Source organism: Argopecten irradians, chromosome 14 (genome assembly GCF_041381155.1).
Source record: "Argopecten irradians isolate NY chromosome 14, Ai_NY, whole genome shotgun sequence".
Lineage (NCBI taxonomy): Eukaryota > Metazoa > Mollusca > Bivalvia > Pectinida > Pectinidae > Argopecten > Argopecten irradians.
The window spans coordinates 10715054-10728014 of NC_091147.1; positions in this window are offsets into that span (position 1 = coordinate 10715054).

The window sequence follows — 12961 nt, forward strand, 5'->3', positions numbered from 1 at the left end:
GAGTCTGAAAAATAGTATGCACACGTAATTCAAATTTGCTTGTAACAAGTATTTTCATTGGCTTCAAAAATGCTTTACTAGTCCATAAAGTAAACAACGGCATCGCCGCTTCTGAATGCAACGGCAGTAATGATTTCATTAAAAATCTAAAAATGAGGAGATAATCTTTAATCAATTGAATATTAATCACGAATCTGAATCAGTGTTTTATATTAAGTAAATGTCTAGTCCTTTACGAAGCACACTTAGATAGTTAGGCTATATATCCATTACACAAAACATCTATTCAACTTAATCCTTAAAAAATCGAACAATGTATTTATTTTCACACAAAACTCATAATTAATAAAGAAGCAATTGCCAACAACTTGCTAGTTGTTTGATGCCGTTTAACTATTGATAACTTTCGTGACAAACGATTTTTTTTTATAAAATTTCAAACAACTTTCAAATAAATAATATGTAAACCCGTACTCAGTCTAATACTCATAAACAATAAAGTGTACAAATATCAAATATTGTAATTCCATAACGCATAAGATATTGCAATAAACAAGTGTAAACTATTTTAAAGTATATAATACATATATGTTTTCTTTTATTTTTAATAAATGCCTAACCGTTTACTAACAGGTTTTTGATATAGAAATATTATCTTTGTTAGTTCTCTATATAAAGACCACATTTCTGATAAAATAACTCCCTCAAGGTCCAATACAGCTTCACTGATAACTCTTTAAGCACCAATACTCTGACTCAGCTATGTGATAATTCGTTATATTATAGCACCTTTAGACTCAAACATTGTGTAAATAGCGAGAATCGATATCATACATAATACATCTTCAAACAAATTTATTAGCTGTATAAATCACTTACAATATTTACAGAAACTCTACAGATAGTATATAACTGGTTTTGAATTTATAGGAATTTTAACATTCAGGTGTGTTATTGAAACATGGGGCAATACTCCGAACATTTGATATATTACAAGAACTTTACTTTAATCAAGTACACCGTGACTAACAAATATATATCACTGGTTTCATTTTGAGTTATATATCTGTAATGTAGCTTGCATAAAAGGACCATAAATATTTTCTTATCATGGAGAATGATTTAGTAATATATTGTACAATGCCTTATCAATAGCTAGAATAATATGAAAATGAGACTCCATAGGATCCAGTCTTATTCAGGATCTTACGTATTTTGTGCCTGTGCATGTAAATTGCATTTGCATGTACATTTTATAAGCTAGATAAATACAAGAGGCAACAGAAGTATCACCACCGTTACGTCAGGGCCTTGAAATGCATGTATTAATTTCTATTATTTGCATTGCTTTACATAGTAAGTTTTTTAGGGGGGCCAATTCCTTATTTCATATTTGAGTAAAATTTTACATATATTAGAACATAGTCTTTGCTGAATGTTATTTATTTCTGTATTTTCTAATTTGAAAGCACAATAATATATATATATACACATTTATTATTTTTCTGGATTTTTTGTCACTTCTCATTGGTCAAAAACACGCCACGTGATCACCGATAAAAAAACTATATTGCACGATTTTTCCGGAAGTAGTTTATAGAAAAAGTATATTGCACGGTTATTTTTAGATAACGTTATCGTCGACGTTACCAAAACGCTTAGTGTTCCTGGCGCTTTGAAACAAACGCTTTGATGACCTTAGTTTGAAGCGTAACCACAAAATGTGTCAGACGACGTTTGATTGTTTAGGTTTCTAACAAAGATGATGACGACTTCCAGCTGATGACTACAGTTTAAAACTTTTAAAGTTCTAATATAAACACGGTATAGGAGAGTAGGAAACAATCGAATAACAGCGTCTGGAGCCATTGAATAGTGAATACGTTTGATATTTATTTTTAAAATTACACCTAAGCTACTTACAACATTAGGCCTAGGCTAATCCTACTGTATGTATACGACTTTCATTTTACGGAATGGAGTACTAAGCATAAGATAATGCATCTTAATGTCAATCTGAATCTGTTAATATATGTTTGACGTCGAAGTGTATTATTTCAACGGAGAACAAACTATACATTTATTTGACTGTCCTTAAGACATGGAGCTACATGTATAATGGAGTACATGTACATGTATGCAATTTACACAATCACGCATGCACCGGGTTCATGTAATAAAAGCTTGAAGTGCAGCAATTGATACTGTTTTAATTTGTTTTTTTTTTAATTATACTTGTTACAAAGTCATAGGATTGTAACTGTCATCACGAAGCAGAATTTAAAATGCGATGCTCATTTAGTTTCACACTCATTTCAAAATGTAACAATTTCAGAAAAAAATAATAAAACAATTATAGCATTTTGATTTCGGTCAATACATGGTTATATCGACCACAGAAAAAATATCGACCTCGGACTACGTCCTCGGTCAATATTTTTTCTTTGGTCGATATAACCATGTATCGACCTCACCAAAATGCTATATTTGTATAATATCACTATAAATCTGTATCAACTTCTGTCATATAAATAATATAAAGTTCGACTTCATAGACCAATAGAACAACTGGTAGTTGTGTCCAGACCTAGGCATGCTTAATTTTCCTTATTTGTTATCACTAAGTTTATGGAAGCTTATTTTGCCAACCGTTTAAGAATTTAGGCAACGCTACAAAAAAGGGTTTTTCTCTTTTCTGAATGGAGATATCTAGTGGCCATTTTTACTTTGAATTACGGGACATGTGTACACATGTGTTTTTAAATATTAACGTTAGATGTGCTACAATTGTGCAGCAGGTAGATACACGTAGTAATCCACCCTTAGAGAAGAACAGATGTTAAATTATCAAGATTTTTAAATTAGGAAAACATGTATGTTTGCTAACTTACTTTGACATAATTCACTAAATGTCGTCGCTACGGATAGAAGTTTTTTCCGGACAGATCTATGGTGTCGCAATCTGACAGAGAAGTTTCATTTCCGTTACAAAGGAACTGGAAGCTCCAAAGAGGACGAGATAACTCTGGTAGTCTATAGTCAAAGGAAGCTCTTGCTTTATTACTGCAAATAAATCATGTAACACAGCATAGTTTTAAAATAATTTGCCGTAAAATAAAGAAACTTAATATACTGGATATTTGCTAAATTTCGTGCGTATATAAATATCGCGATTAACTGCTTGGAATTTATTAAGTATTCATTTGGTTTTATTTGCGCGATCACTTTTTGTGATGTTGAAATTTTTTTTCAACTGACACGGTTCGATTTGTGAAACCATGATGTTTGAAAAATTTGGGTAAGTATTAAATTTCTCGAGTTTGGATGGATTCGCATATTTATCGAAGTTAGCAAATACATATTACTTCAAATAAAGATCTAGTGTTTGTATGCAGTCTCGTCTTTGTATTAAAACATATTAAGATCATTATTCATCAATAAAATCGAAATGAGCAAACGGGAACTAAACTTAATGTGTAAACAATCATTATAACAGAGATAAAGGCATAGAGAATACATGGTTAGTATCATACAATAAAATGTTTATTTTGGTGCGAGATTATGGAAAGCTGAGATGAAGAACCTTTGCCGAGTCATCTCGTCTTTATGTGTCAAGCACCAAAATAAACCTTGTATTGTAAGATACTAACAATGTATTCTAATGTATCCTGCAACCATTTCCTTATAAATGAAATTCAAAACAAAGGCAAACTGTCGGTTATTTAATTGTTTTCATTCAAAGGAAGGCACAAGAAAAGATTCATTCACTAAACCGAATGAGAGTGTGCTTCTTATTACTACCCCGGGGAATATGTAAGCGTATTCAAAAACAATTTTAGTATTTCTGATCAACATTTAATAACAATGAAACAATATGAAAATACTAAAAAGCAATAATTACTCATCAGAATTACTTTACAATACACGCATTTGCGATGAACCAAGAAAACTACTACTTTGCACATAATATTATGAGAATTGCGATATCGTAAAAATGGCGTCATTTCGATGAATGTTACGTCACATTTTAGCGGGACTAACTGACGTTTCATTCAAAGAAAATTTAAAGTTAATGTGCCGTAACCAGGGGACCGAACATGTCTTGGGTGATTCCCTTGTCACTATTGACACTCGAAGCGGAGTTTTCGACGCCATATTTGCTTCGCATACCAAATTACACTATCGCATACCAAGAAACGTTCGACCCCCTGGTAACTGGGCAAGAATTTGGACATGTTATGTTTTCTTTAGTAATCTAAACAAATCATAAGTTATGATGAATTAAGCTGTCAAAAACATTCAAATGGCTTCTGATGCCCTATAATTATAAACGTTAGTTACAACGCATTTGTATGCTGTTAAATTGGTGTTCTTTATGGTTTATGTGTGTTTAATAATTTTCAAAATGTTGGTAACTTTTGATAATGAAAAACATATTAAAAGCTCTTCTTGATACGGCACATACAATTTGACATTTCGGAATCAGGTTAGATGTGGAACAAAATTACTTCAAGTGGTCTTCTTGACGGATGAAGTATTTCATATTGACGGATAAAGCACAATTTTATCCGTCAGTATATGCAGTTGCAGGATAAAAATTAACAGAACGTTTTTACTCATAATATGCGTGAGTTTATTGTGAAAAATAAAAATAACCTATGGTATAATTGATTTGATATTCACGGCTTTGTCAAAACCAACACAGCAGAAATGTGATGCAAATTACCACCAAAATCTATCAAACCACGGCGAAATTACTGTAAATTATATTTTTCCATATGGCTGAGACTATATTCAAATAACTATAAACTTTGACGGGATACAAAGAGTCATAGACAGATATCGAAATGAATTCAGATACTAGCATCGCATTAGCAATCGATTATAAATATGATCATGACCTTGCCCTGTATATCCCAACATCCGACACGCTACAGCGGCGTTTTTGTCGTTCCATCCTTGAGAAGGGACAACATACCACGAAATTCCATCTGACATCTCATTTGGTTCCTTCGTATGGGCCTTTTCTGTGCAAGTTGATGTAATCTTTTCTGACCTGGATATTTATAAAATGGTGAATTATATATCAAGACATAACCTTCCCTTATCCTCTTTTTCAAAATCCTTGTCAATCATGGTGATAATGATAATGGAGATAAATATAGGAAAGATAGTGATAATTGATATAATTCGCTGTCTCTTTTCCATTTATACCATAATGGCTGGAAATCGAGAGAAATGTACGTTATGTATTCAAAATAATCGGATAGCATGGAAACACCGAGTCGATATGCGAAATACCGCCTTCTACTTGACAGTGAACATATGCAATGTAATCAGTTATAATCAAATCAAACATATAATGTAAAACCGTTTACGTTATATTAGTTGCACAACATGCATATATTCATTATCGGTGCATATGCGTCGCACGAGGTATCTTGGTGTTTTCATTGATAGCTGGTGATCCGCAAGTTAGATAAAGTTGAAATTTGATAGAAAAAAACGTAAAAGAAATCGCAAAATGTTAAATTATCAAAAAACGTTAATTCATTTCATCAACTATCGACAAGCCCATTAAGCACTAAGCTTTCTTTTGTGGAGTATAATTATGTTATATAGATGCTACATATTTCCGGACCTAATTTGCTATCTTGATAAAAAAAAGTGTATTGTTTATAATTATATTAACTAATTTTGGGGTCTTTCCTCTAAAGTGTTTATTCCACAAGAAGAAACAGCCACAGTTAATGTGTCCATTTCAACATTGATGACGTCAAAATAGTTATGTTTTGAGTGTCATGCACAATAACCGACAAAATCCTCAGATAAAATTTCGAAGTAAACCATATAAATATCCATAATCAAAAACACAATAGAGTATCGAGAAACTCATCAATATAATATATTTCATATCAACTTAGTTTGAAGCAATAGACAAATACGCTATGTTTCAGGACATGGATTCTTTTAAATTGAACGTTTATCGTATTTTAAAGCTGATTATTTCCTATTGTATGAAGCACTTCCATTGGCTAAGTTTTTTATACTGTTATCACTAAATAACACGATTTGTTTTCACTTCCATGACATAAGCTATTCAATATTACTTTTTACAATCAAATGAAAACGGAGATATTAAACTTACCTGAGACGTGAACAATAGTCCAAATAATTGGGCATAGGTATATCAGTATCTGCGGCCAATGAATTGAGATCTCCATTTCGAAAGGAGGAGTCGGGCCGAATTCTCTCTGACTGCCCTTTTTATAATGATCATTCCATGGCGTACGTGCCGATATCACACAAATAATGATATCGACTAATATATTGCGAGTACCTAAAGATCTGCAAGAATAAATTATTTTAAGAGTGATTTATACCATACCTGCACGGATAAGTCACAGTTAAACCAGTGTATTTAGCGGTTATATTTTACTACATCTGTGTACTCTCATCACGTGTTGTCAACATCTGGCAGAACGAACATTCATATAGTGGATTCTGTAAAGAGCTCTTATGGGGCCGCGGTGGCCGAGTGGTTAAGATGTCCTGACATATTACCACAAGCCCTCAACCTCTGGGATGCGGGTTCGAATCCCATGTGGGGCAGTTGCCAGGTACTGATCGCTGGCCGGTGGTTTTTCTCCGGGTACTCCGGCTTTCCTCCACCAACAAACCTGGCACGTCCTTACATGACCCTGGCTGTTAATAGGACGTAAAACTAAACAAACCAAAAGTATAGAGCTCAAATTTGATTTCATATACAACAGTCCATATACATGTACACAAATTATCCTCACTTGTTCTATGACTTTCATATATATAAAACATGTGTGGCACACGAAAACAAAATACATTTTTGAAAATTAAGTATTACATCTTGACCAGCCAATTTAGTTGAGGTCCCTTTCTAATCAGTCGTTTTGGAAATAATGAAATTCTCAACAAATATCAGTAAAAAACACAACACATTAAAATGAAAAGTCAGGCAATAAAGCCAGTCTAAATGTGTTCTTTAGCCTTCCAAAAGTCAGGTTCTGCTTACGATGTCCAGGTTTTACAATATAGCACAGTTTGTAAAATAAATTCTGAAAGCGAGGCGGCGTAGGAATGTCAATACGGACATACCGAGCCAAGCACGTTTTAGGATTCCAATAATTAAAGTTAATTTCTTCGCATGCAGAGCAATTTTTTGTAGGAAGTTTTATTTTTCTAATTCATAAAAAATATACTGGATATATCAACACCATTTTACCGACTTTATCCTTCCTTTTGCCAGACTATTCACTTTAAATATATATAACACTAACTATGTAAAATGTACAATGTATAACGCGGCCACTTCACACTGGTGTTAATAATCGTCAATGTTTGATTCTTCCCTCTTGGTGCAAATACAATATAAATCGAGTTACAAAGTGAATAGCTTAATAACATTTAAGACAAAATGATCAAAAATTCATCGCAGATTCTGGATAGACGAAATAATGTTGTTTTTTTTGTGTCTTAAAAGACGTTCAAAATGTGTTTGAAGATGGCGGCCATGGCATAAAGAAATAATTTTAAGAAGAAAAAAACAATTGGATCCTTAACTGATACATCGTTTACGACAATGCAACGAAGTTAGGAAGTTGTTCGTTATCTGGAATTTGCTTTTCAAGAATGAATCATCTTTTGTAAACAGAGAGACTGTTAAGATGAGATGCATTTTATCAACAGAAATATTCTAATCCTGAACCCTCTAAACAGGACATATTTTAGGTAAACATTATTGTGGTTAGGTTTAACCTTGGTTGAAACATGCCGTGGTAATCGAACTTGGCCGAGCCCTTAAGGCATTTGACTTGTTTCTAAGTTTGAAGAAAATCGGTTAATATTTATTAGAGTTATTGCAGGGAAATGGCAGAAAATAATTTTGTTTTATTAAATCAAAGGGCCATAACTCTGCTAATTAAGATCTGCCAAAAGTGGCGATCGAACTTGGCCAAGACCTTAAGGCATTCAACCTTGTTACCAAGTTTGAAGAAGGTCGGTTAATATGTATTAAAGTTATTGTACGGAAGTGGCAGAAAATGACTTTTTTATTTAAACAAAGGGCCATTACTCCGCTAAATAAGGTTCGTTGAAAGTCAAGATCGAACTTGGACAAGTCATTAAGGTATTGAACCTTGATACCAACTTTGAAGAAAATCGGTTGACATTTGTTACACTTATTGCATGGAAAATGGCAGAAAACGACTAAATAAGGTCCATCGACAGTTGCGATCGAACTTGGCCGAGCCCTTAAGGCATTTAACCTAGTCACTAAGTTTGAAGAAAATCGGTTTACATATGTGAGAGTTATTGCAAGGAAACGAAGTGTAAAAATGTACACGGAACGGAAAATTATATTTTGATATGTTATTCTGTCTGATCTCCTGACAAGAATGTTGAAAACCGCATCAAAATCGGCCGCTTCAGTACCGAGATACCGCCCTCCGAAGTGCTCGATTTTTACCTGTATAACGACTGCTAATCAGGGTATCGGCCGCTCACCCTGATTTGGGAAATAACAGGATGTGACGTCACGAGGACAACGGCAGTGTGAGCTGTATATGTTTGGTAGTGGGGTTATAGCACAAAGGTGGACATATATATATTCCTGAAATGGGGTTACGATAATTTGACAAATATATGCGAGCTATGCATATAGCTTATTTTATGCAGCGACACATGCCATTATTATTGATAATTAAAGTTAGTATTTTTCTGTTTTAAGCCATATATACATATGTGCACCCTTTATGTGGCCTCTTATAGTTACCCTGTGTAGAGCCCCAGTATAAGGCGCTCTCTCATTGGATGTTATATTAATACTGATTGCTGATTGGTTGCTATATTAAGCTTCATCTCTGCAAAAAATTTTCACAGTCGCCATCATTTTCACCTCATTTTACGATTAATTTTTACAATTTCGGAAAGTTTTAAACCCACCCTACTTCCCTCCCTTTAATACAAGCTTTTCTTTTGCATCATCTTGGGTGACGTCATTTTGGCATATTTCTGTCGAATCTGACTCTTTTGCGTAATTCTGAGGCGTAATTCTGACGAATCCCCACAATAGGGAAAATATTTTGTAATAATTTGTAAATTTTAATTTTTTATCTTTATTGTTCTCTATTTGAAAAGAGAACAGCTATGTTTATTGGAATGGTCATTTTTAGAGTCTCCAGTTACAATGTATGTGTTGATTGAATATGGAGTACTAATTATTATGATGTTTTGACCATTCCATTATTTTGTATGTGTTAATTGATAACTTTCATGTGATTTTTACACATATAACATGGTTTAGTTTTAATAAACCGTCATCTTATATAAGAAGTTATCATCTTTATAAGATGGTCATTTTCAATTCACACATTTGTGTCGAGTTTTATGTGGAGCATGCATAAATATACATTTATGATGACGATTTGATCATATATTATATTAGGAAATATTGCAACTGAAATAAGGCTAAAATACATATTTATAATCAGTCTAAAAGCATCACTTTGTGTACCTTGTGTAAACTTTTATACGTGCACGCCTCGGTACATTTTTACTAGAGATCTAATCTCTGTTTCAACAAATCACTAAATTATCAAACTTCGGGAATATTCAATTTTCACTATGTAATCTTAAAAGAGACAAATTCGGAAAATGATGGTCATATAATTATCCATTTGAATATGTTTCTGTATAAATAAAGATTCACTGCTATGAATTTCAAAAACCAACATAACAAAAAAAAAAAATGTGTTGAATGTATTTTATAGTTCAATACAGTAGCCATCATAGACATAAATTGGGGGTAAACAATAAAACAAAACTTGAGAGTTTGAATTTATAATATAAAATTCATTTATAGCTTTAACGTGTTTCTCTTCTCTTTTAATCTATGTCGACATGTGTTATTTAAACAATCTTCAACAGTACATTTATTGATCATATAGATTATTATTTTTGGTATCATAATAATGATCGATATTGACGAAAATTCACAAAGAATTGGACATCTGAGATCTAGTAACTATCAGATGTATCAAAATTCTGACATTGTGCATTATATTTGCATTAATCTTTCTCTATATGCCATTTGTAAATAATTTTGCAGTTTTTGTTACAAAAATACATATACATGTAACCAGAAACATTTATTATGTACAAATGTATGCATGGGTGTTTCTGAAGTATATACATGTAGTGCTTGACACACTTGTTATATGTTACGTACAAACGGTATATTTTACTTTTATTTTTAAACAAAAATTTATAAGTGTTTACAAATTTGACATTATACAACAATAACAGGATGGCCTATCGCTAACTTACCTGTGAACTGATATTTTGACACGTGACGTGTGCTAATCAACAAAGCGTGGCAGGTCACTAACACCTTTCTTACGTAATCCCCTCATTAGCCAGGGTTGATCACGCGCTTTAGTTACTGTGGTATACTGGTATAGAGATTAACGCAGCACGACATAAAAAGTATACTGATTTTGAAACTTGATATCTGATATTTGGAAAAGACATAGACATCTTCAGTTCGTCTGACCCGTGCATGATTTATTATTCTATTAAAGACACTAATGAATGAATTTGAGCGAAATATCAACAAGTCGTCGGATGTACCGTAATTACGTGTATATGAAAGCTGAATGCATTTCGTCAAAAAACAATTAGATCGGAAAATATCACTCCATCTAAATTCTAAATATGTGTTACGGTTCTCAAAACTTAGTATATAGAATTAAATCCACCAACTCACAGTAGAATTAAATGACAAACATATTTACTGGTAATTAAACAATGGTATTAAATGTGTATTAAGTCACACGATCGATTTCAGACAAAACACAATTAGTAGCTAGATGCATTTGCACATGTGCAAAAAACTCTGTTTAGAATCATACCTTAAGTCGTATGGGCAGGTTTTATGAAAAAGTCGGAATTTTGTAAAGTGGGTTCAAGGATTTATTTGACCAGTTGACATTAGACGACCCGAGTTGGGTTTTGGGTAACATAATCAAGAACATATACGTCCTTGATATAATATTCATGTATATATGGTCCCAATCACCGCGGATAAACAACGTACATGGATTATTATATACATTTTATTGTGTATAATTATGCAGTAATCGCGCAGAGATGTTCATTTATCTACGACAGGTACATCAATATATATATGGTATAAATCCCTATTTCCATGCATATTCCAAACTCATATCTGTGATTGAGGATGATATTAAATAGGTATCGGACATGTACACAGGTATTTGTATTGTAAAAGAATTAGATTTTAGATATTAGAATATATCCATATTTTAGAATTAGAAATATATATTTACAGTATAGATACCTGTACAGGAAGCTGTCCCTCATACGGGCATCTCAATTTAGGGTTAACCAAAGTTAGGGAGTAAAACCCTTGGTGATTGGATAATTGTATGTACCTTTTTGCGTAGGAGTTGGGCTTCCCTGGGTAGGGCTATAAAAAGGCCTACTCCAGCCAGTTCTAGTCGAGTCTAAGGCTTCCATTTAGCTTTGACTTCACCTCCCCTCCCAAAAGCCTCCATTTGGCTGTGTCCCTTAGGTCTCCCGTGTGGACCTGTATATTTTAGTAAGGTGAGTATTATGACCCCCTCCCCTTCTCCCAGTGTAGTGTATACCCCATGTAGTGGTGGTTAGGGATTCATTGATAAGCTAACTCGTATGTGTAGTAGCCGTGTGTAGGGAGTAGGGGGATGAAGCTGAGAAGGTCATTAATCACATCTATTTATAGGTAGATGGGGCTGTTATAGGTGTGTCGTTTGGAGGATAGGGGCTATAAGCGGTGTAGGTAGGCATTGTATCATTATTATATATCTGCATAACCACAGTTACATTTATGTCTAATAAATATAGGTGTCATACACATTTGCATTGCCTTTAGTCTTTCTGTCATCCATTGGTATCCTTTTTGGTAAAGCTAACAAATTAAGCCCGGACAGAACCTTGGGCCCCCGAACCTGGGTTGACCTTACACAGTGACGGTGTGTTCGTACACGTGTGGAAATTCCTCGCGCGTGTGACGAAAACTGGTACTTTTACAGTATCTTCAAAATCGATTTTTACAAACGGATGGTTCACATTAGATGGCAGACACCGAATATCGCCACTAGTACTCTAACTTATGCGAGTAGTCAAAGTATATTTCCCACCCATTTTCATACCCAAGAGTTCGTAATCATTCGGGATATGGGAAGAATACGAAAGGCATTCTCAATATCAGTTTTGGCAAGTAATGTCCCAGTCCCAAAATATTTAACCAAACCAATAGCATCTGATATTGACTGATATTGAACCGATGAATCTTCAGGAGAAATCCCATCATTTATCGATGATCCCTTAGGGTAGGAAAAGTGATGTATAAGCCTGATACTATTTTTTCTCTTTTTTAGGAACTAAACCCAAAGGAGATACCTGAAAAATTTGTGAAATGGAGGAGAATCCATAATGCCCCGCGATCCTACCTAGTGATACTTCTTTGTCAATTTTCTGTTTCAGAATGAACAGGATTTTGTTCTGCTGATTTGAGGTTTCTAGATTCACGAAAGCTTCTTTCACCCTGATGTTGTAATGAAAATCCCTTTTCAAAACCTTTTGTAAGCCTCATCAATCTATCAGAGTCATACCCTCCCAAATACTGTTTTAATATATCAAACTTTACTGGCGTAGGAAGGTTATGAACTGTTTCCCGGACGACCCCTGGGATTGTTTGAGGCGTTATGTCTGCCTGAGGTGTTTGTTTGGGAGGTTCCGGTGTTGCCCTGAGTGTTTGGTGAAGTCCCATTATTTGGGTTAATGGATGATTTGTTTTGGTGTTTGTTGCCCTGCACCCTACATTGTCTGACGTGGTGGTTACCCCCACATTTGGCACAGACATGAA